Genomic DNA, 20,342 nt, shown 5'->3' on the forward strand with positions numbered 1-20,342 from the left:
TTTTTTCAGACACAAAACTCGCTGTCTGTGGGGAAAAGGTGGAGTGCAATCCTATTGTGCTTTTTCCAGTTAATCTGATCCTGATCTTTTTCTGCAGAAGAAAGGTATGACAGCTCATAGATCCTTCCTTTTTGTCTGGAGTATCCCTGTATGGGTTTTGCTGAACAAGACTGTCTCCACCTCAGCTGCTACAAAAGAGGTCGGCCCAAATTTCAGCTTCTGAATGCTGCTTTCTATCCACCCTGAACACAGAAAAGTAAGGGGAGCCAACATTCAGGCTGAAGGAATCACATCACACCTCATGCTTTTCTCTTTGCTCTTTGCTTTTCTTTCTGCTTTGGCAGGACCATAACCTTTCTTACCTTGCTTTCACCATTCAGGCCTCAAGAAACAGATGTGTGCTGTGCAGAGAGGCAGCTCACGCCACTGTGGTGAAGCAGCAGAACAGCTGAATTTGCGGGCAGCTGAAGCCTGCTGAGTTTCCTACACAGTTCCCAGACCTCATTAACATCTCCTGGACTTGGTGCTGACATGTCTTTGCTGCTGCAGAAGGTACTCGTGCTGTGCTGACCAATTGATGAGCCCTGGGGAGCTGCAGTGAGGAGAACCTGCTTTTGGAATCCCCGTGGGTGAGACCTGGGGCTTCCTGAAGGCATCTAGCCCTGGTCACTGCTCTGTTATGCCCTGTGGCACAGAAGATGGGCAGGGGAAGGTCTTAGGGTGAGAGGAAATTTCCCCATCCAGGTGCCTAGGCATCAAGAGTTGCTGTTGGCCAGCTAATTAGCAACTGCCTTCCTAGATTATGAATTCATGTTAGCCTTTGCTCCTCTCTCGCATTACAGTAGCCTCCCACCTTGACGGTAACAAAACAAAGCCATCAAAGCAGGACTAGGTCAAAGCAGAGTAGTTTTGAAACTACTACATATTTAACAGGAAACTTCTCCCATTTCTACCTTGCAGGGTGTGACCTCACTAAAGATAAAGCAGCAGGGAGCTTATGGGCCCTGGGGACCATGCAGTTCTGTTTTAAATTGTGCATTAACGTGTGGCCCGTGAAACGTGGCCAAAAGTCTGCAGCCTCCCAGGGTTCAGCAAGTCCATACACCCAGGAATTACCTTCAGCATTGCTCAGCTCCCTGAGTCCCTAAGAGGAGCACAGAAAGGAGAATAGTGGGTGAGTACTGCAATTAAAGGGGAGGTAAGGAGAACACAGCTGCACGGTTACGGCTGTACCCTGTGCTGCAGACGAGCTTTGACAGAGACAAAAGCAAAGCCCTCTGCAAGCAGGGACATGCAAATAAAGACACCCAGCTTAACCCTTGGGGGTACCCACGCCACATGGCTCACCTCATTTATGACAATTCACCACTTTATAGCTGCAAGCTGTATTGCTACAGATGCTGAAACTGAACCATCTCAGAAATGTTACCTAGCCATTTGCTTTTTGGAATGAACAGTCGTACTTCACTGATTCATATTTCTAAACAAATCAGTTTTAAAAAAGGGAATACATCTCCTAGAGCTTTTGCAATGCAAATGTTGCAACGGTGCGTCCACCCATCAGGATGAAATTCATTAAACAGCGGCCAGACCGAGCAGCGCCCTTTTTCCCCACAAAGACCGAAACAGAGAGCGGACGAAAGGCGCCGTTTCGGTCATTCCTCGCGCAGAAAGGGCAGGGCGGACTCCGACGAGCTTCCACCCCAACCCCAGCGGGGCCGTACCGGAGCCCGCGGCCGCCCGCAGGGCAAACACGGCGGGGCCGCGGGCGGAGCGGCGGGCGGGGCGGTGGAAGGGGCGGGCGCGGCGCGGGCGCTAGCTGGGCCATGTGACGCGCGGCGCCCCACTCGCCGCGTCTGGCGCCGGGAGGAGCCGGGTGCTGCGGTGCAGCCTGCCCGCCGCGGCGGGGGCGGAGGGACGGGCGCTCGGCGGGGCGGCCCCGCGAGCGGGACCCGGCGCGGCCGCTGCCATGGGCCGGCGGGCGCCCTGGGAACGGTAGGAGCCGGCGGGGGCGGGCGGCGGGGGCTCGGCGGCCTTTTCCCGGGGCGGCGGCCGGCGAGCTCCGGGCTGCGGCGGCCTCTCCTTCCCCGCTTCCTTCTGCAGCGGGGCTTCTCTCGGCCGTGCGAGCTCCAGAAATCCGTGCCGGCTCCGAGATAACAATAACTAGAAAAACGAACGAACCGCTGGGCTGAGACCGGGCTTAGCGAGCCGGCGGTGCGGCTCGGGGGCTCTCTCGAGCTCGGCGCGGTTCGGGCACCGTCAGCCCCCCAGTTGACGTGGGGCCCGACCTGGGGCTGCCGGCTGCGGGTGGGCTGCGGGAACGGCTGGCACGGCTGTGTGCGGGTGTGCAGAATAAACGCTGCTCGTGTCGCTTAGACGGTGACTTGAAGTAAGTTGGGCTCGTTGAGGAAGTGGCGTTGTTTGTTCAGCGTCTGTGGTTGCAGTGCTGCGTTTGGTGGTCTCTGGAGCACACCTTGCAGGGCTTAATTTACATGTCAGCTTTTTTTTTTTTTTTTTTTTTACTGCGTAAATATGTGTTGGTATAATGGGAGCCTATATAACTCTCTAGCTGAAGTACCTGGAGCGTTAACTTAAAGGGAAAGTAAAGCTGCTGTAGCCTGGTGCAGATGTGTGGGTCTGTTGTGCCTGATGGAAAAGCAGGCAGGCTGCGACTGATGGGCACAAAGGCCGTGCCTGGGTGGAAATCTTTGCATTGAGCCATTGCTCCAGATAAGGAGGTTTACAGAATGATTACAAAGATGAAAGCTGCTGCCTGAGAAAAAGATTGATTTTTCTTTCCCTGGAAGTGATGTGGGATGAGTTTATGATCTTTTTGTCCCAGATGTGATCTTTTTCAGTGAAAGAGGTCTGGTTATAGGATCGACAGGGTCAAAGTACCTATTCTTAGCCTAGGAAGAAGGCTGCTTCTGCAGCGAGTCAGTCGGGAGGCTACTGGGAATGTGATGGAGCTGTGCTGCTGTTTACAAAGCAAGTGGCACTGTGAGAGGCACTTGACTGGCTTTGGAGCAGTCTTCCCTGGCCAACCGGCTGCTGGTGCGCCTGTCCCCTCCCCATTCATCAGCATGCCTGGCCTCCAGCCCTGCTGTGGCTCTCGGGGGTTCTGATGATGGATGCACAAAGCTGCAATTTATTCTTCTTCCCCTTAGTTCTATTGAAGACAAGGGATGAACTTCAGCAGCGTATTCCTCTGGGGGGCATTGTGTTGTTGCAGTACATCAGCAGCAAGCTTTCACAGCCCCTGTCCTGCTTTAGAGGTTACTGAATTGCACTGTGATGAGATTGGAGTTTGTTTGTAAACTTATGTTAGATGTTTCAGAGATGTGGTTTTGTGTTCCAGGAACTGGCTAACTGAGATGTGCTGTGTTTGTGTGGAGTCAGATCCCTGCAGCTGGATACTGGATGTGGAAAATATGCTCTGCTTGCTGCTCTTTTCTCCCTCTGCCCCTCTGTATTTCCTTTCCTCAGAAAAAGTGACTGAAGTCTGCAAAGGCTGCTCGTCTCTTCTAATCTGTCCTGAGGGTTAATTAAAAACTCATGGAGCTAGCCAAATTAAAAATCTGTCAACAGTGAGCTGGTCAGGATGTGGTGTATGCCAAGCTTTGTGAATGAGTGCAGACCACTGACAACCAATCTTCCAAGTTAGTGTTCTTCTTGCAGAACGTAGGATGAGGAAGAGAGTATGCTCTGTGGCTCTCTGATGTTCATGTTTCAGTCAGATCTCATGGCTGATGCTCCTGAATTGATGGAAGTGGTGTTTGAAGGCCAGCTGAGGCTGGCAGGCTCTGATACAGCCATATGAGCTGTGCCTACAGTTTTGGGATGAAGCCCAAATATATATATATTTATTTTGTGTAGATATATATATATATATATATTTATGTATATATACATACACAATGCATACACTGATTCAGTCTGGAGTCAGAGCTTACGTTGACAAGGGGAGAAAGCCCCTGCCAACACCAGCTAATCCTATCAATGAGCCCTCAGCAGGGCTATGCAGAAGTGCTCTGTTGGTGCAGCTTATTTTGCTGTCATGTGGAGAGAAGCTTCATAACTGGTAGAGTTATGGCAGCATTATAGCAGCACCTATATTAGACCTGCATGATTATGCTAACAAGCTCTTGACCTTACCAAAGGCTGATACACATGGCTGGCTGTGAAACTTGCTGCTCTGCTCCTCCATGTTTGCAGGCATGTGACAGGAGTTAGCAAATTAAGCTGCTGGTACAAGATACAAGTAAGACTCCAGTTGCTTTCAGGCAGAGATGTGTAATGCCTGCAGAATGCAAGTGAGTAAATGTCTGAGAACCAAGGTTGCCAAACTGCAGTCACCACTGCTTTGCTGGTGGTCACCATAGGATGGATTGATGTCAAGGTGCTGACTCACTTCCAGTTACTACGCAGCTTTGAACAACAAAAATCTTCCCCTGAGTTACTATTCCATGTGAGTAACTGTGACAACTGCCAGTGTTTCAGTAAATAATTACTGGGGGTGAAGCTGTCCTTGGTGAGGATGGGGTATATGCTGGAAGAAAAAGTCAAACACTTAGCAGAGTATGAGGAAAACCTAGGTTAGTACTAACTTCCAAGTATGTGGATGGGAATACTAAGCAGTATCACCTTTTCAAATAAAATGAAAATGGGGAAGGGATTGTTCATAGGTTATCAATTCTGCACAGTGGTAATGCTTTGGGAGCAGCTGAGCTAGAATAAATCAGCATGCTGGGTTGAGCAGGAAATTCTCTTCTGGCTGATCATTGGGTTGGGTGAAGCAGGGCCATCCAGCTTTCTGGGTGGGAAGCTGAATATGACAGGAGGCTGAAGGAAATTAATTCTTGTGCATGGAAGGGTGCCTTCCTGAGGGAATTACAGTGAAAATTAAGAGGGGCATTGTGTAAAACTGAAGTCTAATTTATAAATGGTCAAAGCAGGTTTTGGACTTGCTTTTTTAAAAACTAGAACCCTGTCAAGTCCAGATGAGAGGTGCAGCATCAAGATCTAGAACTTCAGTCTGTCATAATGCTGTGCTGAGCCATAAAAGAACACCTGTTTCTGGCGCATGGGTAAGGGATGATCTTCAGCAGTTTAGCTTATTGATTTGTTCTAGGTCCTCCCCAGCTGTGAGCTATTGCATTTTTTTGTTTAGTAAATGTGCAGTAAATGTGTCTAGTGCTGTGGATTGTTTACTGTGGCTCTGGGTAAGAAGTGCTGGAACATCTGGGTGGCAACAACACTGCTTGATATCACTGCAGTGTCCAAGAGAAGTCTTAATATTTATTCTTGTTTTGTAAAGATATCTGAAATTACCTCTGGCTCAAGCTGATCAGGTTTTTGACAGCTGTGTGTGTCTGTCTAGGCACACCGACTTGATTCTGATAAAGACTCTGTCAAAGGGAAACTAAATCAAGAAGTCTCTCTGCTCCAGCTCAGGCAGCCACTGAAGTTAGTCCTTGTCCATACAGATCCTGAAGTCTGAGGTTCTGCTAGCTGTATTAGTGGAAGAATGACTTGTACATTGGCATATTCAGTTTTGGGAGACTCTAACTGCTTTGCACGGGCTTCAGCTAAGTAGTTTGATAGGGATTTAAAAGCCAGTGACTTGCTGAGTAGTAGCTTATTAGCTAGTCACTAAATCTGCCCTGTCCCCATCCCCCTGAAATGGAGCTACAGTGTGATCTTGGAACAAACCTGCCTAAGAGCTCTGGAAGAAGCAGACTGAATTAGTATGGCACTGATCCTGAAGGGGCTCAGGAGTTGCTGATGCTCCAGTGTTGCCCATCTGGAAACTGTGTGTGACTGAGGAATGTTCTTACACACAGATTGCAGCTTAAATCCCAACTCTGGGTGTTCTGTAGCTTTGGGGTGATGTGAGCTGCCTCAGCTCTGTAGCATTTGAGGGAAGGAAATACAAGCAGACTTTCCCTGATAAGATGGATGTGATGTGAGCTGGATGCTATCTGGAGGTCCACCCCCTGCATACAAAGGGGGTGAGTAACAGTACAGAGAGAACATCAGCTGAGCTGTGATTAATGTCTTGCTGTCAAGTTGAAGTGGAGTAAAACTGACCTAGCTCTATGGACTGGTACTGCAGGCTGCCTTTTCCCCCTCTTTGGAAAGAGTATGGAGAGAAGAGCAGTTCTTTAGCTTGTTTACTGTGTTTGTGCTCTGGGCACAGACCACTGGCACAGACAGATTTTTTTTTTTTTTGTGGCATGTTGCCATGCCTGGGATGGGGCTTAAAGGTCCAGAGCTTTCTAGGCCAGCTGGTGCTTGTAGCAGTCTGACAGTGCTGTGTGTGCCCCAGGGAGTGTGGTTCAGAGGGATGAGCGCAGGGCTGTGAGCCAGGGACAGCTGTAGGCTAATCCTTTCTATACATCTGGCTTGATGTGTGGCCTTGCTTCAGTCGCTGGGTGTTTTGCTTTAAGGTTTTCAGGAAAGGAGAAAATAAAGCTAACGCTTTTCTTATCTGATCACCTTTGGCAAGGATGGTTGCTAAAACCAGGTTTTGTGTAATGGTATCTAACTTGTGGCTTATCCAAGCAGTTGGAGTAGAAAAGATTTAGGATGCACGGACTTGTGACAGTGGGATGGGGGTGACTCAAAATTTTTCCCTGTCCTCAGCATAGGAGCATCACAGCTGAGGGTGCTGCAGGCTTTCTGTTTGATTCACATGCGGGAAGACTTGCCTCCTCCTGATTGTCTGCATTGTTTAAGCAGAAAGACTTTTTCAGAATGAGCGTCTTTCTGATCCTAATAGAAACAGTGACCTGTCCTTGCCTTGCCTGTTCTTCTTAACTCTGGAGAATCTTGTTGACTAACCTTTTCTTACCGAATGCAGGCATTGCTAGTATTTTTCCTCTGCTAAAAAGAAAACTGAAGATGGATTTTTTTGTGTGTGTGTTGAAGGAGTGTTGCTACTGTGTAACACTGAAGCTTTTAACCTGCAAAACCTCCCCTGGGAGCCAGAAGCTTTTTGCATTTACAGAAAGCACAGCACGCAAACATCTGCCTGATTTCAAAGCAGGAGCAGAGACTTTTGACTTGAAGGAAGGTAGAGTCTGAATATGGAGTTATGAAACATGGGCTTTTTCTTCAAGCCTAGGAGGGGAGTTTGATGAAGCTTGTAAGTTGGAGCAGCTGTGTAGATGTTAGTTTCAGAATGATTTTTTTTGGATCACCAGTATGTTATCACGTCAGGAATCTGTCCTGAGGAGACTGCAGATGGGACCTTGATACCATAAATGTACAAAGGCACTTGGATGCACAAAAGCTACAGAAATAACTTGATTCTAAAGAACATGAGCCACTGATGGTAAACAGCCAACAAAATCAAGCAAAGGCTAAGGCTGGGCTGCTCTCTACATGAGAAGACTGCATTGGTCTCAGATGTTTAGAAATCTTTAGTTTAAACTATTGGCAACTTCACTGTGGATAACTTCTGATTTTAAGGACCTTCTGGAAGCTAAAGCCTGCGTTAAGCAGTGGTGTGAAACACATCTGGATTCCAGCTACGGTGTCTGAAGGCTTGAAGTGTCCTGGAGTTGGGCTGAGTGCATTTCTCACTTAGTCACTATGATTCTTTTTCATGTGGTGTTTAGGATCTTTGCATCTGCAGAATTGTAGCAGGGTGGGCTGTGAGGCAGGGAAGCAAGCAAAGGACTGCTTCTTAGTGTAAAGGATAACAACTCTTGAAATACTTCCAGACAGCAGTCTTGGTCTGCACTGTGGAAGAACTGGGACACCGAGTACGTGGTATGGAGGGGCTGCTGCTGTGTTGTCAGCTGTTCTGCATGAGACTATTTCAAGTCAATTTTTTCATAGGTATTTAAAGGCTAAGCGTTATTGAGCTTGGGTGATGAGGGAGGGATTGCTTTGTCCTATTCCAGTGCCAGGGCACTGGTGTGTTGGGACCTGAAGCTTCAGGTGGTGCCTGTGTGAAGAAACAACTGCTAGTTTGTGGAGCAGTTAGTTTCAGGGGAACCTGAAACTGGAGGACCAGCACTGAGGAACTTGAGTAGTTGCAGAAGAAATCCGCTGACACTTCTGCTGAAAAGAGATTTGTGGATTGTGTAGACTCAGAAAGAACCTGACTTGTCAAGGTATGGGCAGGCATTGCAGCTGCTTGGACTGTCTGTTGTGGGGCTGCTGATAGCCCTGAGCTGCTGCAGGTTGATGTGCTGTGGTGTTACCTGACGGCTTGCTGTCACAGCTGTGTGCTAATGGCTTGAGGGCTTGACTTCCTTGCTGGGTGTCCCACACAGTCTCACTACTAATGGTGTGGGGTGTTCCATTTGGCGTTTGTGCACTTCTAGCTGGAACAAACTGGAGGTGGGTGGTGGGAGTGAATCAACCTGAACATTTCTTTTTGTGTGAGCCAAGGCATTGCTTTCCTCTCTGCTATATCACAGCTGTGTCTCTCTTGCAGCAAAGATCAGATAGACATAAGTGGTTTCTGCCTCAGATTTGGCTCTGGTTTTGATTCAGGCACATGCATGTTTTAGATTTTGCTAGTGCAGCTTAGTTTGCAGCCTGAGAAGAAAAGGGGCAGAAGGACTGCATACATGGCACTGATTCCAGCAGGATATTGCTGTAAGGTTAGGTATGTGGCATGCTGTCTTGCCAACGTTCAGCTGTTGCTAGCTTTTGTAGAAGTAAAAAAAAAAAAAAAAAAAAAAAAAAAAAGTCAGTCAGTCTGATGTGAAGTGGCTGTGAGTTTGGGTAACAGTGAAAATTCAGGGGCAAACCAGCACAGTGATGTGCTACTAGTTGTCCAAGTTGTGGGTTCGATTTGTTGCACGTTGGCATTTGGGGAGAGGAAAAAAGGGAAAAGTGTTACTCTTATGTTTCTTAATACAAGCAAACTTAAGTGGCTAAGGTTCATCCTAGAATTTGGCAATACTATTGTCTTTTTATCTTTCTGAGTTTATCAGCTTCATGATATACTCGAGGACCAACAAAATGCAAAATAGCTTAACTTTCTGAATTCTGTGCTTGCAAGAAGGTACTGAAGGAACTCTGCTCTCCAGGAAGGTTCACTCTACACATTTCCTTACGTGCTTTTGATCCTCTGGGAGAGATGTGTGCCAAGTGACTGAAAGATGTTGCCTTCCAGTGAGATTGTTGGGGAGGGGCAGTTCATGTGCCGACGCAGGCCTAATTCTGCACTTCTGGCAGGAATCACATTAGAACTCCAGGCTTGGTATCTGAGTAATCAGATCATTGCCCAGTATGTGGACCCTGAACTGGATTTGCAAGAGGCACAGCTTTGTGTGTCAACACTTTAAGTGGGAGGGGACATCTGATGTGAGTGAGCCTGGAAGGAGCAGTAGCCCACATCTCCAGGCAGACAGATTGTGCAACTATCCTTGAGCTTGCTCCACAGTCAGAGCAGTACATGGTTTAACTAGAGGAAACTTGCCAAGTGTGCTGTCCCTCCAGGATGGCAGGTATGTCCAGATGTTCACCTACAAAGAATTCCAGTGAATCTGCTGCGTTAGTAAGTTTGTGAGGCTCAGAAGAGAATTTTGCTATTAAGTGTACTTATCTATGTACTTGGTGGTGTTTTTTCTAAGGATTTCCTGCTGTTCACTTTTTCTCCAGATATGGGTTTAGTTGCAACTTGTGAGGTACCTTCAGTCTGCCCTTTATTGTAGGGATGCTCTGATGTTCTCTCCCCAGACAGGTGACTATGTACAAGGGATCAGCTTGCTGCTCTGGGCACTATTACTGGCGTGGGCAAGCAGAAATTCTGTCAGTTAAACTTTGCTGTTGGGACATATGCCATGTCCACTGTCTAACTTCAGTAGAGAGAAGCAGCTTTGGGCTTTATGCCAGAGAGGCGACCTGTTTTCTTTTAGGCATCTAGAAGCATACAAGAGTGAGTTACATGGCTTATCAGCTGGACTCTTATGGGTTAAATGCAGCAACACTTCTGTCAAGTGGAGGATGACTGTTAATGGCTTTTCTGTGTCTGGGAAGAGACAAGATTTGAATGGCTCTTAGTTTTAAGTGAGAGGTAGTTTTCTCATGCAGGTAAAACCTTAGTGGAGCACTGGGGAGCTGAGTATGCTGTAGATCATGCATTAAGAAGGATGACTAATCCTCCCTTTGTATTTGAGGTTGGAGAATTACTTTCTATCTAATGGTCATTAAGGTGAATGAAAAGTAGTGCAGGAGTACATGTTTCCAGCAGTGTGCTCTTCTGTTGTCAGGAATCAGCTCTTGTCAAACCTTCAGAAATAAAATTGCCAGCCAGTCTCAGTTTCAAGACTGTTCTTGAAAGAACTCTTGGCCTGATGGGAATTTCAGTTTCAAGATGAAATAGTAGAGCAGGAGGCCTGCCAGTGACTTCACTGCTGAAATAGCTTTTGTGCTAATGGAGTGTTCCACATACTGTTAAATCTTGTTCTAGCATGTCTAAACCACTCACAGAGCAAGCCGGTCATGGAAATCCAGTTTGATCCAGGGTTGTGATGCTGAATGGGCATCAGGTGGAAGTCCTGTCAGTGTCCCTGAGTAGACAGACAAAGCAGGTGACCTAGCAGGTGGCAGGACAGCAGTGGTGAGGTGGCTTTTCAGGTTGCTGAATACAACCCTTTTTGCCTTCAAGCTTGATAGAAAAGCTGGGCAGTGTAGTTAGTACATTGCTAGATGCCTTTAGCCAGCCTGAAGATTTCTGCGCCAGCTAAAAGTCCTAGGCTGGGTCCTGGGTGGTACCCCAGAGCATTGGGATTATCAGCCAGGAACAGGTGTAGGATGAGTAAGTAGTTAATGTAATGAATTGACTGTAGGAACGATATAGCATGCTACGTTTTGTCTGATGTGAGGCTTTTAAGGAATCAAAATACGGTTGGGTGTGGTGGCTTTACTTGATATTCTAGGCTTCGGATATCCTGGACAGCATATGCTTATTCCATGTTTGGAAGGCTGTGGTGGACTGAACGGTGGGTGGCAGTGGCTGCCTTATTGCTTTTAAATTGATGCTTGTATGCAGCAAATCTTGGCTGAGCTGTATGAACCAGCTGGCCTCCTCAAAAGGAGTCAGGACTTCAGTGGCAGCTGAAAAAGAGGTGAACATACTTTGGCTGAGGCTGGCCAGCCTTAGAAAAGAGAGAAGCTTAGAGATACTGAAGGATTTAGTAGCTAGATAATTATGTCTTAAGAATTCTTACTTGTTAAACTCTGAAAATTCAAGGCATTTTATCTTTTTCCGCTTGCTCCCAGGTATACTGCATTTTTAGAACAGATCTCTTGTTCTTCCTCTTTATATACACTTCTTAAGTTCTTTTCATGTACTTCAAACTCAGTTTCCTAATTGGAAACTTTCCACTGATGTCATGGGAGCTTTCTGTGGCCCACATCAAATAGTTTGGTTCACCAGGAATTAAGTGACTGTACAAATGTTTGTATTAGACACTTATTTAGAAGACATGTTGATTTATGAGGACTTATGATGACTATGGTATGTTGGGAGATAGGTTGACTGTACAGGCTTTTGTGTTGTCTTTGAACTGTAAGAAGTACCAGCAGCTGTTTAATGCTCAGATAAGACAACGGAGGGCTGCTTACATCTAATGCACTTGCTCCATCATTGACTCTTGCAGTGTTTCTTATCTCTCACACTGGAGAGGTTTTTGAATATGTAACCTTAATGGAAAAGGCTCAGACAGCAATGTCTGGAATAGTCAGAGCAGAAAGCAGCCAGCTTAATTACAGGTACTGGAATTTCTGTTCTTGAGAGGAAACCCACAGTTTAGTCTGCTGAGAATCCCTAGGGAAGGAAGTAGGAGATGGTGAACATCTATGTTCTTCAAACTGTGCTTACTCAGGCTTCTGTGGTGGTGTCAGGGCACTTGGAAGGTAGAAAGAAAAGGAATAACTACTATCTTGGAATTTCCCCCAGTATACCTCTGACATCAAGGACCATCATCTCTTTCCTTCCCAGAAGGTGATTGTGCTCCTTTAAAATTGAAAGACCTTTGGAAAGCTGCCTGGGGTGGTATGGAGCCATCCTTATGAACTGATGTAGGTATCTTTGCAGTGGGCTGACTTAGCAGGTAATTTGCAAAACTTGCTGAGCTTCATTGCCATGTGTATCTTCCCTGTGAAATAAGTGAGCAGGACAAGTCTGTGCCTCTGAGATGGGCAATGGGGAAGTCTTCAACAAAGCCCAAACTGTGTTCAGTTACTCACTTTGCAGAGGGCAAAATACTTTTAAAAACTTAATGCTTTATCTGCATTACAGGAAGGCTGTAGGATGGCTTTGATATCTGCCATTGAGCTTATTGGTGGGCAGAAACTTTTCAGGCAAAGCATACGTAGATGCTTTTCCTTACTCTTTCCAGTAGTTTCAATATTGGACTGCTGTCAGAGTGAACCAACTAAAAAGCCAAAAGCATCCATACATAAACTGAGACCTCTAGGATGTTGCTCTGCCTTGAAAACAGGCTAACTGCTTGATCCCCAAAGGGGATTCCATTCCCTTTACACGCATTTTCCTTATAGTATCCTTTCTGAAACAGCTGTTGTAAAAGCTGTCATGGCTTCTTCATTTTTACAGAGCTTGTGCAAATAGGACTGTTCAGGAATGTATTTTTGAGTTTGACCTGAGACTAAGGGACAAATTCCTCTGCCAGCTCCTTGAACAGCCCCTCTGGACACTAACCAGTAATGAAGCAGCTGTGCACCTACAAAGTGTGTGTGTGTGTGTGTGTGTGCATTCTTGTTGCCACAATCTGTGTGCTTTAGTCTGTTTCACTTAGTTTCTCAGGTTTCAAATTTAATTTGTCTTGTTGCACTTATATGGGGACAAACCTTCAGACAGCCAGGCTAGAACAGCTTTCAGAAGTTCTGTTATGAGAAGCCTTGTGCAATTCAGGGTGATGTAAGAACCCAGCTGAAGCTTTTGGTAACTCTGCTTATCTCAAACAGTTGTAGTGATTTCCAAGGACCCTATCAGGTAATGGTGAAAGCAAAACATTGCATCATATTGAGACTGCCCAGCTGTAGCCTTCATTCACATGTGCAGCGTCTCTTCCTAATTATGGTATGTCCCAGGTCAATTATATTTAAACACAGTCTAACCATGCCCTTAATTTTTTTTGGCTAATGACAAGGCAGAAATCTAGTGAGGCATCATCCCAGAATGCTCTGCTTTGGGGAGTTTGTGTAAGTTCCAGTAAAGCTGGCAGTGTGAGCTGTCTCTTGTGTAATCTGTCTGCCAGGAGTATCCTCTTAGCTCAGCACTTTATTGAGAGTGGTTGTGGGGTGGTTTGTTGCCTTTCTGAGCATGCTGATGGAGTGGTTTGCTAAATGTTGACAAATATATCAGCACTAGTTTGCATATTTATCTGGCTATCTCTGTGAATTTTTTGCTCACATAAACAGTTTGAGTTGCACTGCTTCTGGTTGCTACTTCAGGAGTGAGGTTAGCACGTCATTTCCAGAGAACGGCAACGAATTGGGTCAGGCTGAGTGCACTGTGTTGGCTTCTCGTTTTTGCTCGATTGTTTCAAACATTTTAAAGGTTAGATAGAAATGCAGGTTTCCGTGTTAGCTGTAAAGGTAACTAATGGAAGGATGGAGATCATCAATGCAGAAATCCTTGGCTGAAATCAAGTGTGTACGCATGGTAGTTGAACGTGGGCAGCCAAAGCATACTTTGCTTTACATAGCATTTAGATTTTGTAAATCATATGGTGGATCCATGTTTTAGAGATAATTTTCATGTGAACTGCTTGTGCTTTGTACTGTTGTTCTGACTGGTCCCTTATGGGTCCTTCCATCAAGCCTTCATAGATAAAAAACTTTCTGCTGCTTAAAAAGTAGAGGAAAAAAGGCAAGAAAGCCTTTTCCTCACCAAAAGTGTCAGGATGGCAGGTTGTGAGTCTGTGTAAGAGGTGCTTGGGGGGACTTGTCTCAGAGGTACTGAGGCCAGAAGAACAAGGTGTTCAGCTATTCTTCTCCCTCTTTCAGTTATGTGAACAGAATGTAAGCTCTCACTTGATTACTTCACAATGAAAGCCCACTGTACAACACGAGGTGGCTGCACTTCCTCATAGCTTTTCCATGCTAGGAAGGCTGCTGTCGTCTGTCCTACTGTATGAACTGCCAGTAAATGTGATTAAAGGCTATGGAGATGCAGAGCACGGTTGTTGTACCCTTGATGCACTTCTGTGACAAACTTCAGTGCCTCTGTGCTGCTGTTACAGGTCTGGACTTGAGCACAGTATCTAAAAATTTGTATTATATAACAAACATGGTGATCCTGACTTGACTTTTTGCAGAGAACAGACAGTTCTAGGCAGACAAGAAATGCCAATGTTTTTTTCCTTTCTTTACTGGCTGTGTTGCAAACCATTTATGCCAAAACATTCTGGAGGCGTTCTGCCATGGTGCGACTCTGTTTCCTTTCTGCTGAGGGAGATCCCTAGGAAACTGCTTTCACTGGAGGCTTGGAAGGGAAGAGGGAATTGAAAGCTGTGGAGGGGGATGTTGTGGACTTGAGCAAGCCAAGGTGCTTGATTACATTGGGTAGCAGGTTTAGATTTGTCTAGACTCTTTACTTCAACTGGCTGTTGCAGTGGTTGGAGAAGAAAAATTGCATCTTCCGGCTATGTTGTTGGATTTAGAACGGGTTTTTCCATGGCTTTTATTATGTTTTAAGGCTTCTTGTTGTTCCCAGGTCAAACTTGAATAGAAAACATAAGACTGCTGCCAGCTTTCTGTCACAGACACCTTTTATCTTGCATTCATCTCTTCCAAGCAGATGCTGCTTTCACTTCTACTTCTTCCTACAGGACTGAAAGTAACAGCCCTTTGATGTAGAGGGAGAAATGGTATTTCAAAGCAAAGTACCTAGTGATCTTTGATAATAGAACTGTTTTTTGTGTTGAAGTTAATTCTGCATTCCTTCTGTGAAACTAATCTGAATGGTGGAAGCTCCCAATCCCTGTTTGCTGAGAGCTATCCCTCCTTGCTTGGGGACATCGTTGGCTGTTCTGTTTGGGGTAAGAGGTACAGATGAAGCTGGGCTCATCACCCTGGGGCTGCGCATGGGGAAGGCAGATGCCAGTGTGATGCAGTGTTCCTGCAGATTGTTTTCTTCCCAGTAGATAAGATGCAGTGATGGTTTAGTATTGCAAGAATGGCAGCCACGTAGCTCAAGGTGGAGCACAGCAGAGGAAAGGAGCTGAGGAGAACAAGTCTTCAGACGTTTCGTTGTGGTAGTGAAGCAATCCACAGCCTTCTTCCCAATCCACCCTGCCCTCCTAGCCTTCCTGTCTTCAAAGACTTGCACTGAGCGTGAGGTTTGTGTGAACATCCAGCTTTTGGCTTTCATCTTTTCCACTTAAAAAGATGAGTTCTGTTCCTGTAAGGTGGAGCACTTCCTAAAGGGTGATGTGGCTGAACTGCATGCATGGGAGTATTGTTTCCAAGGGGTGTGCTGAGCCTCACAGGGGGGGCCACTGATGGATTGTTCGTGGAGCAGGGAAATGGAGAATTCCCAAATTTAAGCTCGGACTGGTTTGGCAAGCGGTCAGGATACAGAAGAAATGATTGGCTGCCTTCATGTGGCATGTTGCAGGAGCTATCTGATGCAGAGTAGGCGCATCCTAAGTATAGGTTATTCAAGAGTAGAGGCTGGGGAATAATCCAAACATTTCTGGAGATGAATTGCAAAAGGCATTGTTTTGCAAGTAAATATGCTTTTTGCTGCTTTTTTATTTGTCAGACTTACTGAAGGAGGCCGGAGAAGGCTTTTTTTTCAGATAGTCAGATGCTGGACATATTAAAGAATCTGACCAGCTTTCAGGGTAGGAGGCCTAAACTTGATTTAAAGAGGCTGGGGTAATTGTGTGAACTTGTGCTCTGGATGCACGTGCAGGGGTGTTGACTTCTGAAAACATCCTTTGGCTAAGTGAATAGAACAGCTTTCTAAACAGTCTGTGAAAAAAGATCACTTCCTCAGTGACTCAACTGTCTCCTCTTGTGAGGTTTTTGTCTTCAGTAGCGACACCCTCAGTCTCCACAGACCTCAGGACAGGAAGGACCTGAATTTATAGTCTGAGTAAGCTGGGAAAGACCTATTGGGTGTTCATACATCAGGATGTGCCTTCATTCCTCTTTTTCAACATTTAACAAGCCCAGGATGAAGTGATCTGGCTAAATTGTGTAGAGAAAGGCTGATTTTTTTCTTTTTTTCCCATGTGACAAGGTAAGATGATAAAGACCTGTGAATACTTTAAATGTATGTTTAAATTGCTTTGTAATTCACTGTTGATTAAAAAGGCTGTACTACATGTTCTAAGATTTATTTGACCTGAGGATTAACACTAAGTGAAGCCTGAAACGAGCTGATTAAACTGGAATGACTTGAACGGAGAGGAGGATGTATAAATGCAAAGTGTAAAATTTCTCACCACAAAGAGAGTAAACCGTTGGAGCAGTTTGTCCATGGGTTGTGCAGTCTCTATTTGTGAAGGTTTATCAGAGTAAACCAGATAAAGCTCTGAGTAATCTTGTCCAACTCTGCTTTGAGGAAGAGACTGAACTAGAGACCTCCGGAGTTCCTTCTCACCCTGAAGTATTTAATGATTCTATGTGAGCATCTTGCTGTAGTGCTGTCAGTTGATTTTTGTAAGTGGATGCTGTCTTATTAGCTGATAGACAACAGGACTTAAATGTACAGCCAGGTTGCAACTTGTGATTTTTTTGTTGCTTGTTTCCCAGAAGGAAGTTAGTCAAAAAACCTTTCATAATTGATTCCTGTCCTATAAATCACACAAACAGATGAATTAATTTTTTCAATTTCAGCATCACCTCTGCTTTTAATCTCTCGTTAAAGACGTCTATGAAATGAAACTTTCTTGTCGTCTTATCTCAATGCCACAAGTGAGCTGCAAATGAAAATGTGATGCTGATTTCACTTAAACTTCTCCCATCTTCCAGCACTGCATACCTAGTCATGGTGAGTCCTTTTTGCACTGACAGTACACAAGGTGCTGATTTTAGCGTCATTGAGTTTGCAGCTCTGTCCTCTTTCATTTTGCAGTATTCTGTTTGTGGCTCATTAGGAACCTAATGCACTGCTGGGAGGGAGCAGAGATCTGCTGTTGGAATAGGCTGTTTTTTTTTTTTTTTTTTTTTTTTCGCCTTTGTGGCCCAAATTTCAGTTTTCTGTAGTGCTGATGAGCAGTACCAGTCACTTGCACAACTTCCCCTTTAGTATAGTTGTATTTGATGTAGATGTGTACTGTAGCTTCAGACACAGTAAGCCTATTTGAGGGCAGCAGGCTGAGTAATCTAGTGCTTGGCAGCTGCTCTGCTGTGGGGATTTTTGCTTTACTGCTAGCAGTGCTTGTGACATCTTTAAATGAAAAGAGGAAGGAGGAGGCTGTAGCTGGGCAACCTTAATATTGAAATAGCTCAAACTGCAGATGGTTTTCCTATGAGAAAAGAATCCTGCTGGCCTATGCATGTCGCAGACTGAATTGACTGTGTTACTTTTAGGAGTGGGACTTGAAACCCTTACTGTATCTTACATTTTTTGAGTCATGTATTTGAAAAGTGCTTTTGTGGACTGGAACACTTAAGTGTACATGGTATGATACAGCGAGGTTTAACTTGTCAGCCTATGGCTGGCAAGCCAAAGCAAGCTAGGATCCATGTTGCTTTCCCTGTTCCTTCAAACACCATGTATTTGAGAAAGGCTTTCTAAAAATCTTTCTAGGCCAAGGATAACTAGAATAGGAGGCTGACCTCCCCTGGACTTGGAAAGGATAGTACAAGATGCAGCTGTACCAATTGATCTGCTCTTTCCTGCTGTTGCCTAGGAAGGCAGGAGAAAGATGGGGAGTTCTGGCAAACGACTGCTGGGACCTTTAACATAGATTTCTTTTAACAGGGTTGCTGCTAGCAATAAACCATAGTGTGATCCCTTATTTAACTCCTTTCAAGGGGAAAGGAGGGCCTTGTAACTGGACTGTCTGTCTTATTGCCTTGTTTTGTCTGATCTTGCAGTCTTTGCAGAAAAGAGCTTGTAGTACAAGAATGGATACTTTCAACAGAGGTAGAAACATCAAGTTTCGTTCTTCCAACTCACTGTTCTCTTCCACGTTTTCATTCCTTAGCATTTTCTTATCAGTAGATACTTAAATGGATGTGAGGACTGGGCAGTGAGTTGTGCAGAGTGTAAAGTAGTAAATGGGGAAGTAACTGCAAGCATGGAGTTCTGCATAAGAAGATGTCTCACTATGGATTAGATGGACTTCTTTAATGCAAATAGCTCTGTACGTAAACATCTGCTGTCTACAACTAGTGGTCCAGTTGTGGAGGAAATGCTTTTCTAAATGCAGCTTATGTAGAGATGTTGCAGCTTCACTGCCAGAGGGAAGGAGAAAGAAACATGAGGCAGGAATGCCCACTTGGCCGGGTGTTTATTTTATACTTTGAATACCAGTGCTAAACAGTTGATTACTCCATCTATTGAATGTCTTCTGGAAGGTAGTGCAGCGAAAATATTTGTTGCTTGCTTTACTGGAGTTCATGATCAGTGGAAGTGAGACTTGGTTTGAGCAGCTATCTAACCTGCAGGTCCTGAAGAGTTCTTAGGTATTTCCCTGCTGGTTGCATTAGTACTTGGCTGTCTTGGAGCTGCTAAATTCTTAGTATGGTCTAAGGGTGATGTTATATGGTATCTGAACAGAAGCCTCAGTGAAATCCTTGGTTATAGAAGGGTTTTGCTGTTTTTGTTTTTTGTTTGTTTGTTTTTAGAAGAGGGGGGTGCTTTTAATTTGAAGACGATGTGGCAATAGAAAGGCAGCATGGAGTTGGTTGCTAAGGAAGAGGGAAGTTGTAAGACAAGTACTGTTAGACAGTGTGCTTGGTACTTCAGTCCCACAAACTAGTCTTTCAAGTGCAGCTTGTTTATTAAACTGGGGCTTTCTGTGCTTGCTGTGTGCCAAACAGATTTCAGCCTCACTGGGATGGGAGGCATCCCCTGGAAACACCACATGTTTACATGCAGAGTCTCAATAACATGAGAAAAAGTGACTGAGGTGGTCAGACAGGTTCAAAAGTATAAGAAAGGTGATCCTTTGGGGGTGGTGAAAGAGTCATGTGGTCTGCCTTCCTGCTAGCTGTATGACTGGTTTCCCATAGTCTGCAAACAGATCAGAGCTGTCTCTTGAGAGCATGCAAGGAAATTGGAACTGTGAAAAGCCTGTGTGTTGTGCAGGTGATTTCTGCTGTTGGAATTTCTATGTTAGCCTAGTTTTTCTCCTTGGAGTAAGCTCTCCCAAGACACCAAGACACTAGTGCTTTTTCCTTAAGGCATAGACTACACTGAACACTGCTTCCACATTGATTCAGTACAGCTCTACCAAAAAACTTTTATCTCAGTATAAGGAAATCCCATCCCCACAGAATGTATTCTTGGCACAAGTAGAAGAATCACTTGTCTGATGGATCTTGGCTGAAGGTGATACAGGATGTCTAGTATCTGACCAGATGTGGCCAGTGAGATGATAACATGGTATGCAGGAATTGTCTTGCCTGGTCTGTATAGTATTTGATCCTGTACTTCTGTGTTCTTTAAATGGGTATCTGCATGCTGGAACTGGAGGGCAAGATGCTCAGACAAGTGCCTCAGTGCTTCAGGTGGTAACAGCTTATGCTGCAGAATGACTGCTGACGGCTAACGTGTGCAAAGCACTTTGAGCAGGAATTGCGCTGAGCGTAAGAGCACAGTAATTGTAGTAATTTAGTAGTTTTTCTCCAGGCTTTCATCTGTGTTAGCTGCGCTGCTTTGTGACCTTGCTGCCATTTTTCCCCTGTGCCTTTCTCAGAGGAAGAAGGGGGTTGTGTGGGTTTTCCTACTTCTATAAAAACCATATGCAGGTGTTGTCCTCGCTCAGATAGAACTGCCAAGCCACAACTTTCTTGCTATTTCATCCAAAAGAATTGGTCTCCAAAAGTGCAGTGCTGTGGCTCAAAGCTGAACTCACTGTTTCTGATCTTAAGTAGCAGCAACATATCCCTACTACAGCCTGTCCACATCATCTGTGTTAAAAATGAGGAATGTCTGCAATCTACTTGCATGCATTGTTAACTTGAGAGCTGCAGAGAGATAGTTATTAGGCTGCTAGCTGAGCTGACCATCATCTGAGCGTATGCTAATCTGTCCTGTAGCATCAAGCATGATTTACACATTGTTTAGATTAGTTCTACCTGGAACGGGAGTTCATCCAATCAGTTCCCTGTGTTTGTAACAGCTGTCTGTAAATACTTGCTGGAAACTGTAAGTTTGAAGCTGCTCC

General features: G+C 45.2%; 1 protein-coding gene across 3 annotated transcripts in view; it reads left to right on the forward strand.

Moving 5' to 3' along the window:
- Positions 1 to 1,795: 1,795 nt before the first annotated feature.
- SPSB1 (splA/ryanodine receptor domain and SOCS box containing 1) overlaps positions 1,796 to 20,342 on the forward strand; it is a 32,700-nt gene continuing 14,153 nt past the window's right edge. The window contains exon 1 of one of the 3 annotated variants that reach the window (XM_085242245.1): positions 1,796 to 1,995. The gene's annotated coding sequence lies outside the window, so the exon portion shown is untranslated. Of the gene's footprint in view, positions 1,996 to 16,051; positions 16,241 to 16,850; positions 16,994 to 20,342 lie in introns of those variants that run through there. The other 2 variants (XM_085242246.1, XM_085242247.1) reach the window with 2 other exon arrangements.

This window comes from Meleagris gallopavo, chromosome 23 (assembly GCF_905368555.1).
Source record: "Meleagris gallopavo chromosome 23, MGAL_WU_HG_1.1, whole genome shotgun sequence".
Classification (NCBI taxonomy): domain Eukaryota; kingdom Metazoa; phylum Chordata; class Aves; order Galliformes; family Phasianidae; genus Meleagris; species Meleagris gallopavo.